Below are 10157 nucleotides of genomic sequence, written 5' to 3'. Positions count from 1 at the left end.
GGGGGAAGAAGAGAGCGCATAGGGGAGGGAGGGAGAGGGAGCAAGAGTGCTTTACAATATCAGTGCTCTAATTCCTGAGCTACGGAGCCAAAGGAGGGCTTTATAAATGTCATTTCATTCACTCTGCCTATCCCATAGCTGGAATCCCCGTTTTTCAGCCTTAGGTTCAACAGCTTGCGGCAGATCACACGAGTACATGGCCCAGGATTCCAATCTGGGTCTTCCAACTTTAGAAACCCTGTTTTTAACCCTCCTATTAGGCGGACTAGTATTCGATTGTTCATTAAACAAACACTGAGTGTCTGTTAGGTTTCTGGCACGGTCTAAACACTGAGACTAGAATACAGCAGCGAAGCAATCAAACAAAATATCCTTGTAGAGCTTACATTCTAGTAGGGGGAAGCAGACAACACACAAATTAAAGAATCACTGGTTAGTGATAAAGCCTATGCAGAGAATTAAAATCAGGTCTCAGAAAAGAGAATGACTTTTTTGGATGATTTTTATTTTTAATTTTATTTTATTTTTTTGAGATGAAGTCTCAGTCTGTTGCCCAGGCTGGAGTGCAGTGGAACGATCTTGGCTCACTGCAACATCTGCCTCCCAGGTTCAAGCAATTCTCATGCCTCAGTCTCCTGAGTAGCTGGGATCATAGGCCCGCACCACCACTCCTGGCTTTTTGTTTGTTTGTTTGTTTGTTTGTTTGTTTTGTTTTGTTTTGTTTTTGTTTTGAGACGGAGTCTTGTTCTGAGGCCCAGGCTGGAGTGCCATGACGAGATGTCAGCTTAATGCAACTTCCGCCTCCCAGGTTCAAGTGATTCTCCCACCTACGCCTCCCAAGTAGCTGGGATTACAGGTGCATACCACCACGCCCAGCTCAGTCACTGTGGGAAGCCTCAACACAAGAAAAAGAGTAGACTCCTTTTGAATGTTGTAGTCAGACAAAGTACGTCCATCTTCCAGTTGCTTGCCAGCAAAGATCAGTCTTTGCTGATCAGGAGGGATTCCTTCCTTATCCTGGATCTTGGCCTTTACATTTTCTATCGTATCTGATAGTTCAACCTCAAGGGTGATGGTCCTCCTCATAAGGGAAACCTCCTCAGTAGCTGGGATTACAGGAACATGCCACCACCTCCAGCTAATTTTTGTATTTTTAATAGAGACAGGGTTTCACCATGTTGGCCAGGCTGGTCTCAAACTCCTGACCTTGTGATCCACCCGCCTCAGGTTCCCAAAGTGCTGGAATTACGGGCATGAGCTACTATACCCAGCCGAGACTGGGTAATTTATAAAGGAAAGAGATTTAATTGACTCACAGTTCTGCATGGCTGAGGAGGCCTTAAGAAACTCACAATCATAGGCCGGGCGCGGTGGCTCAAGCCTGTAATCCCAGCACGTTGGGAGGCCGAGGCGGGTGGATCACGAGGTCAAGAGATCGAGACCATCCTGGTCAACATGGTGAAACCCTGTCTCTACTAAAAATACAAAAAATCAGCTGGGCATGGTGGCGCGTGCCTGTAATCCCAGCTACTCAGGAGGCTGAGGCAGGAGAATTGCCTGAACCCAGGAGGCGGAGGTTGCGGTGAGCCGAGATCGCGCCATTGCACTCCAGCCTGGGCAACAAGAGCGAAACTCCGTCTCAAAAAAAAAAAAAAAAAAAAAAAAAGAAACTCACAATCATGATGGAAGGTGAAGGGGAAACAAGGCACCTTCTTTACAAGCCAGCAGGAGGAAGTGCTGAGCGAAGTGGCAAGAGTGCCTTATAAAACCAACCGATCTCAAAAGCACTCACTATCTTGAGAACAGCATGGAGAAACTGCCTCCGTAATTCAGTTACCTCACCTGGTTTCTCCCTTGACACATGGGGATTATGGGAATTATGGAGATTACAATTTAAGATGAGATTTGGGTGGGGACACAAGCCTAACTATGTCACCACTGTAGTAGCAGAATTTTGTACTGAGTGTCCCTGGCCACAGCTGATTGAACACTGGGAAGACACATGATCATAAGAAAGATAAATCATAGGATGGCTCATGGCCTTTAAAGTTGTCTGATGTGGCCAGGTGTGGTGGCTCACCCCTGCAATCCCAGCACTTTGGGAGGCCAAGGTAGGAGGATCTCTTGAGCCCTCAAACAGGAATTTGAGACAAGCCTGGGCAGCATAGGGAGACCTCATCTCTGCCAAAAAAAAAAAAAAAGAAAAGAAAAACTAGCCAGGCCTAGTGGTCCGAGTCTTAAGTACCAGACTTGGGAGACTGAGTGGAGAGAATCACTGGAGTCCCTAGTCCCACTCTTGTCCCACTAGAGTGAGTCCCTGTCTTGAAAACAAAAAAAAAAAGTTGTCTGATGTGAAGAGACAAGCAAGGAGACATCAGTGTCTGCCCATGATGGAATAACAGGGACTACATTCACCCTCCCATGTTAAACAACTAAAACATGAACAAAGTATATAAAACAATTGTTCTTGGACATTAGACAATGGGTAGCACAGGACAGTGAGCCCTGAGAAAAGGAAAAGAGTGAAGTCGGCCCTACTGTTGGCCCAGCTTACTGCCTGGGGGAGTGCAGTGCAAGAAAGGGAAACCCACACAGGGCCCACTGGGTCCCCTGAGTTGGAGATAGAGCTGGAAATTCAACGAGGCTAAGACAGCTTTAGTTTACAGGGCAAGGTATTGGAGAGAGAGAGAGAAGTCCTGAGATCTCAGAGGGTTCTTCTTGTTTTCATTTGTTTTGTTTTGCTTTTGTTTTTGCTTTCGTTGAGATAAAAGCCCTGTCACCTGGGCTGGAGTGTAGAGGTGTGATCACAGCCCACTGCAGCCTCAAATTCCTGGGCTCAAGTGATCCTCGAGTGGCTGTCACCGCAGCCATGCACCACCGTGCTCAGCTAACTTTAGTATTTTTTGTAGAAATGGGGTCTTGCTATGTTGTCCAGGCTGGTTGTCTTGAACTGGGCTCAATCCGCCCACCTCAGCATCCAGAGTTTCTGGGACTACAGGCATGAGCTGCCATGACTGGCTAATTTTTGTATTTTTTGTAGAGATAGGGTTTTGCCCTGTTGCAGAAACAGGAAAGGCTCCCTTTTCCCCCTCGAGGGGTGTGCAATGGGGGTGTGGCTCACTTCTTCAGTGCTGCACTGTCCAGACCTCTGGGGAGAATTCAGATGGGCAGGCTGTGGGGCTCCAACCCCAAGACAGTGTCTAGGGGTGAATGTTTACAGCTCCTGAAGCCCCAGTGGGCGTTTGTTACAGGATGCTCTTAGTTTGCTGTCTGTAGGCGGCTGTGTTAACCAGCTCAATTAAACCCTCTACTTGGTCGCAAAGGCAGAGGGCTTTCTGTATCCAAGGGTTTCTTGCTTTGGTGTACCGGAAGAATCAGATCACACATGGGCATGAGGAATGAGTGCAAAGTTTCACTGAGTGGAAGTAGCTCTCTGCCTATGGGGAGCCAGAGAGGAGAAGGTTTTCCCCTGGAGTCAGGCCGATGGGTGACCCCTGCTCTCCAACTGCCCCAGCCAAAATCCGCCTTGTCCCACTGGTTGACAGCCTGCTGCCCTGCTGGTACCTTTTGGTCATGCTCTTTCCACTGGTGGCCTCCTGATGACCAGCCACTTGTGTCTTCTTCCACCCACATGTCTCTCAAATTCCAGCAGCTTCTGTGTGTCTGCCTGCTAGGGACTTGGGTTTTTATAGGCCTGGAAAGGGGGCATGGCAGGCCAGGGTGGTCTTGAGAAATGTAATATTTGGGCAGGAAATGCCTGTTCTCACCTAGGTCCATGGGGGTGGAACCCTAGCCAAGGACCACGCCCTCCTCTACCCAGCACTTCCCTTCCCAACTTCTGCATTATTTATTTAAAGGAACCACACTCTTCCCTTTCTAGCACTCCCGAATCATTGCCTAAGCTGGTCTCAAACTCCTGGACTCAGGCAATCTGCCCACCTTGCCCTCCCAAAGTGCTGGGGTTACAGGTGTGAGCCACTGTGCCTGGCCTCAGAGTGCTCTTGAGTGTTTAGCTGACTACTTATCTGCAGATAAGTACTACTGAGGTCCAGATAAGAAACTAGGGAGGTTCAGATAAGGAACCATCAGAAATGAACAGGTAAAACAATTTCTGGAGATCACACATGGCTGGAAATAGTTCACATTCCTAAGAGTCAGAAGAGTGAAACCTCATAATACACAAGGCGTTGAAAGTATGCCTCAGTAGTACAGACAGATGTAGCCCTAGACTAAAGGCTGCCTTGGCCCCTCCTGGCAAGGCTTAAAAGCAAGCCTTGAGAAAGAAAAGACAAACTTTCCAAATAGCTAATTTCATTGCAAAATAGAGGTCAAGAATACTCAAAGTGAAACAGACCCAATAGTCCCATAGACAGTACTTTTTTGAATAAAAATAGAAATTGACATTTCTGGTCTTAAGGCTTGAACCTTACATTTGTTTTATTTGAGTTTCTTCCTCAGGAAAGGAACTTCAGACCTCTTTTAAAAAAAAAAAAAAATTGTCAAAGAACTGAAACTCACCAGATCACTGTATCCAGACAATGAGATGCTGGGTCCCTCATTCATCATGATCTCTTCCTTGTCCTTCCCTAGTTCTTGTTTTCTTACACATTGTTACATTTCTTCCCTGCTAAATAAACCTCTAGTTTTGGTCCAACAAGGACAAGGATTTGACACTGAGCTCCCATCTCCTTGGCTGCAGCAGCCAATTAAAGCCTTCTTCCTTGGCAATACTTGTGGTCTCAGTCATTGCCTTTCTTTCTTTCTTTTTCTTTCTTTCTTTCTTTCTCTCTTTCTCTCTTTCTCTCTTTCTCTCTTTCTCTCTTTCTCTCTTTCTCTCTCTCTCTCTCTCTCTCTCTCTCTCTCTCTTTCTTTCTTTTTCAGATGGAGTTTGACTCGTTTCCCAGGCTGGAGTAAAATGGTGTGATCTTGGCTCACCACAACTTCCAAGATCAGGAGTTCAAGACCAACCAGGCCAACACGGTGAAACCCCATCTCTACTAAAAATAAAAAATTAGCCGAGTGTGGTGGCACGCACCTGTAGTCCCAGCTACTTGGGAGGCTGAAGCAGGAGAATCTCTTGAACTCGGGAGGCAGAGGTTGCACTAAGCTGAGGTCAACCACTGTACTGAAAAAAAAAAAAAAAAAAAAAAGATTTCAAGGCTGGGTGCGACGGCTCACACCTGTAATCCTAGCTCTTTGGGAGGCTGAGGCAACAGATCATGAGGTCAGGAATTCCAGACCAGCCTGACCAACATGGTGAAACCCTGTCTCTTTTCTTTTCTTTTCTTTTTTTTTTTTTTTTTTTTTTTTTTTTTGAGACAGAGTCTCACTTTGTCGCCAGGCGCCAGGCTGGAGTGCAGTGGTGTGATATCGGCTCACTGCAACCTCCGCCTCCCAGGTTCAAGCAATTCTCCTGCCTCAGCCTCCCGAGTAGCTGGGACTACAGGCACGCACCAACACGCCCGGCTAATTTTTGTATTTTTGTGGAGATGGAGTTTCACTATGTTGGCGAGGATGGTCTCAATCTCTTGACCTCGTGATCCTGCTGCCTCAGCCTCTCAAAGCACCGAGATTACAGGCGTGAGCCACCACGCCTGGCGAAACCCTGTCTCTACTAAAAAAATACAAAAATTAGCCAGGCATGGTGGTGTGCACCTGCAATTCCAGCTACTCAGAAGGCTAAGGTGAAGAACCACTTGAACTTGGGAGGCAGAGGTTGCAGTAAGCCTAGATCGTGCCACTGCACTCCAACCTGTGCGACTGAGTGAGACTCCATATCTCAAAAAAATAATAATAATAAGCTTCATATGTTGAAGATGATAGAGGAAAGTAGGAGCATGATGAGGGGAGATAAACAGGATATTAAAAATGCCCAGCCAGCCCTGATGGCTCATGCCATAATCCCAACACTTTGGGATTCTAAGCCAAGAATGAAGAATCACTTGAGGCCAGGAGTTTAAGACCAGCCGGGTCAACATGGAAAAACCCCTTCTCTACTAAAAATACAAAAATTTTCCGAGCATGGTGGCACACGCCTGTAATCTTAGCTACTCAGGAGGTTGAGGCACGAGAATCACTTGAATCAGTGAGGTGGAGGTTGCAGTGAGCCAAGATCACCCCACTACACTCCAGCCTGTGTGACAGAGAGAGACTCTGTCTCAAAATAAAATAAAATAAAATAAAAAATAAAAATACCCAAGTCTAACCTCCAGAAATGAAATCTGGAATATCTGAGATGAAAAGGACAGTGGATGGGACTAACAGCAGGTTAGATACTACAGAAGACAGTATGCTGAACTTGAAAACATAACAATGGAACGTATAAAAACGATTTATAGAGCTGGGCACAGTGGTGTGCACCTATAATCCCAGCTACTTGGGAGGCTGAGGCTGGAGGATCAATTGAGCTCAGGAGCATGAGACCAGCCTAGGCAACATAGCGAGACCCTGTCTCTATTTTTTTTTTTTTTTTTTTTTTTTTTTTTTTTTTTTTTTTTTGAGACGGAGTCTTGCTCTGGCGCCAGGCTGGAGTGCAGTAGCACAATCTTGGCTGACTTCAATCTCCGCCTCCTGGGTTCAAGCAATTCTCCTGCCTCAGCCTCCCAAGTAGCTGGGATTACAGGCGTACGCCACCACACCCAGATAATTTTTTTGTATTTTTTAGTAGAAACGGGGTTTCACCATGTTGGCCAGGATGATCTCGATATCTTGACCTCGTGATCCGCCCGCCTCGGCCTCCCAAAGTGCGGGGATTACAGGGGTGAGCCACTGCACCCAGCCCCTGCCTGTGTTTTTTTAAAAACGAATACCTGAACTAAACCTTACAAAGAATAAAAAAGAAAAAATAATACAATAATGAAAAAAGACTAATAAAAAAACAAAACCCACGGAAGAACAGAACATCAGTGAGCTGTGAGAAAATTTCAAGTGGCCCCCTCAGAATTGGTGGCAACAGGTATAATTATTTTATTTCATTTATTTATTTATTTATTTTTGGAAACAGGTTCTCACTCTGTTGCCCAGGCTGGAGTGAACTGGCATGATCATAGCTCACTGCAGCCTTGAACTCCTGGGCTCAAGAGAAGATCCACCTACCTCAGCCTCCCTAGTAGATGGGATTATGAGCATACCCACCATGCCCAGCTAATTTTTTAATTATTTGTAGAGACAGGGTCTCACTATGTTGCCCAGTCTGGTCTCAAACTCCTGGGCTCGAGTGATCCTCCTGCCTGGGCCTACCAATGCTGGGATTACAGGTCTGAGTCACTATGTCCAGCTTGATCAAATTATTTTCACAAGGATGCCAAGACCATTCAATGAGGGAAAGAACAATCTTTTTGGAAAGGTGCAGCGGCTCATGCCTATAATCCCAGCACTTTAGGAGGCCGAGGTGGGTGGATCATTTGAGGTCAGGAGTTCAAGACCAGCCTGGCCAACATGATGAAACCCCATGAAACCCCATCTCTACTAAAAGAAAACATATATACAAAAGTTAGCCATGTGTGGTGGCATGTGCCTGTCTTCCCAGCTACTTGGGAGGCTGAGGCAGAAGAATCACTTGAACCCGGGAGGGGGAGGTTGCAGTCAGCCTAGATTGTACCAGTACATTCCAGCCTGGGTGACAGAGCGAGACTTCATCTCAAAAAAAAAAAAAAAAAAGAACTGTCTTTTCAACAAATGGTGTTGGGATGACTGCATGTCTACATGCAAAAGAATGAAGCTGAACCCTTACCTAACACCATATACAAAAATTTAACTCAAAATAGATAAATGACCTAAATGTCAGACCTAAAACTAAGAAAGTTTTAGAATAAACCATAGGGAAAGAGCTTTATGACACTGGATTTTGCAATTACAGTTGACCCTGAACAAAGCGGGAGTTAGGGACAAACGACTTGAACAGATATTTCTTCAGAGAAGATATACAAATGGCCAATAAGCACACGAAAAGATGCTCAGCATCATTAGTCGTTAGGAAATGCAATCAAGGCCATGGATGAGACAGCACTTCACATTCACTAGGATCGCTGTAATCAAAAAAGGAGAAACTTAACAATTGTTGGTGAAGATGTAGAGAAATTGGAACCCTCATACATTGCCTTTGGAAATGAAAAATGGTGCAGCTGCCATGGAAAAGTTTCCCAGTTCTTCAAATAGTTAAATATAGAGGCCGAGTGCGGTGGCTCATGTCTATAATTCCAGTACTTTGGGAGGCCGAGGTGGGAGGATCACCTGAGGTCGGGAGTTTGACACCAGCCTGACAAACAAGGAGAAACCCCGACTCTACTAAAAATACAAAATTAGCCGGGTGTGGTGGCACAAGCTTCTAATCCCAGCAACTCGGGAAGCTGAGTCAGGAGAATCGCTTGAACCTGGGAGGCAGAGGTATTGGTGAGCGGAGATCACACCATTGTACTCCAGCCTGGGCAATACAGTGAGACCCTGTCTCAAAAAAGGAGAAAAAAAAAAAAGTTAAATATAGAGGCTGGGCGCACTGGCTCACACTTGTAATCCCAGAACTTTGGGAGGCCAAGGCAGGCAGATTGCTTGAGGTCAGGAGCTCAAGATCGGTCTGGCTAGCAAGGTGAAACTCCAGCTCTACTAAAAATACAGAAAAAATTAGCTGGGCATGGTGATGTGCGCCTGTAGTCCCAGCTACTCGGGAGGCTGAGGCAGGAGAATTGCTTGAACCATGGAAGTGGAGGTTGCACTCCGGCTTGGGCAATAAAGCAAGAGCCTGCATTAAAAAGATAAACAAAAACAAAGAAAAGCAACTGGAAAGAAACTAGTACTATGTAAAAAAAAGAAAAGTTTACCCAAAAAACCACTATAATTAATATCCTTGGAGAGATAAGATACCATATTCCTGAAACATAGACAGGATGCTCTTTTATTATTTTATTTATTTATTTATTTATCTATTTATTTTTTTGAGACAGAGTTTTGCTCTTGTTACCCAGGCTGGAGTGCAATGGAGCGATCTCGGCTCACCGCAACCTCCGCCTCCTGGGTTCAGGCAATTCTCCTGCTTCAGCCTCCTGAGTAGCTGGGATTACAGGCACACGCCACCACGCCCAGCTAATTTTTGTATTTTTAGTAGAGACGGGGTTTCACCGTGTTGGCCAGGATGGTCTCAATCTCTTGACCTTGTGATCCACCCGCCTCGGCCTCCCAAAGTGCTGGGATTACAGGCTTGAACCACCGTACCCAGCCTATTATTATTTTTTTTGAGACAAAATTTTGCTTTTGTTGCCCAGGCTGGAGTGCAATGGTGCGATCTCAGCTTACCGCAACCTCCGCCTCCCGGATTCAAGCAATTCCACAGGACGCTCTTTTAAAATAAATATTCAAGCTGTGTGTGATGGCTCATACCTGTAATTCCAACACTTTGGGAGGCTGAGGTGGGTGGATCATGAGGTCAGGAGATCAAGACCATCCTGGCCAATACGGTAAAACCCCGTCTCTACTAAAAATACAAAAATTAGCTGGGCGTGGTGGCACGTGCCTATAACCCCAGCTACTCAGGAGGCTGAGGCAGGAGAATGGCTTGTACCCAAGAGCTGGAGGGTGCAGTGAGCGAAGATCACACCAAGGCACTCCAGCCTGGCAACAGAGTAAGACTCCATCTCAAAAACAACAACAACAAAATTTAGAATGGTGGAGATAAAAAAATCTTATTACAAGTTACTAAGGGTACAAACCAATGATCTATGTTAGGATTTATAATAGCAACCCTGGAAGGTAGATGGACAAGGTGCGTTGCACTCTAAATCTTACAGGAAAGGCCAGGTATGGTGGCCCATGCCTGTAATCCTGGAACTTTGGAGATTGAGGTAGGAGTTCAAGACTAGCCTTGGCAACATTTTGAGATTCTCTCTAAAAAACAAAAAAAGATTTGAAGGAAATAATTTTCAACCAGTAATTCCATACATAGCCAATCTACAATTATGAATTATTCTAGAATAAGGACATTTTCAGTAATTCAAGGTTCAGATGCAAGTACAGAAAACCTAAAACAATAGTTACAATTTTCTTTCTCTCTCACATAAATATCTAGGTCAGTGGCCGGGCGTGGTGGCTCATACCTGTAATCCCAGCACTTTGGGAGGCTGAGACGGGTGGATCATGAGATCAGGAGATTAAGACCATCCTAACCC

This window comes from Saimiri boliviensis, chromosome 20, assembly GCF_048565385.1.
Source record: "Saimiri boliviensis isolate mSaiBol1 chromosome 20, mSaiBol1.pri, whole genome shotgun sequence".
NCBI classification, from domain to species: domain Eukaryota; kingdom Metazoa; phylum Chordata; class Mammalia; order Primates; family Cebidae; genus Saimiri; species Saimiri boliviensis.
This window is presented reverse-complemented; position numbering follows the sequence as displayed.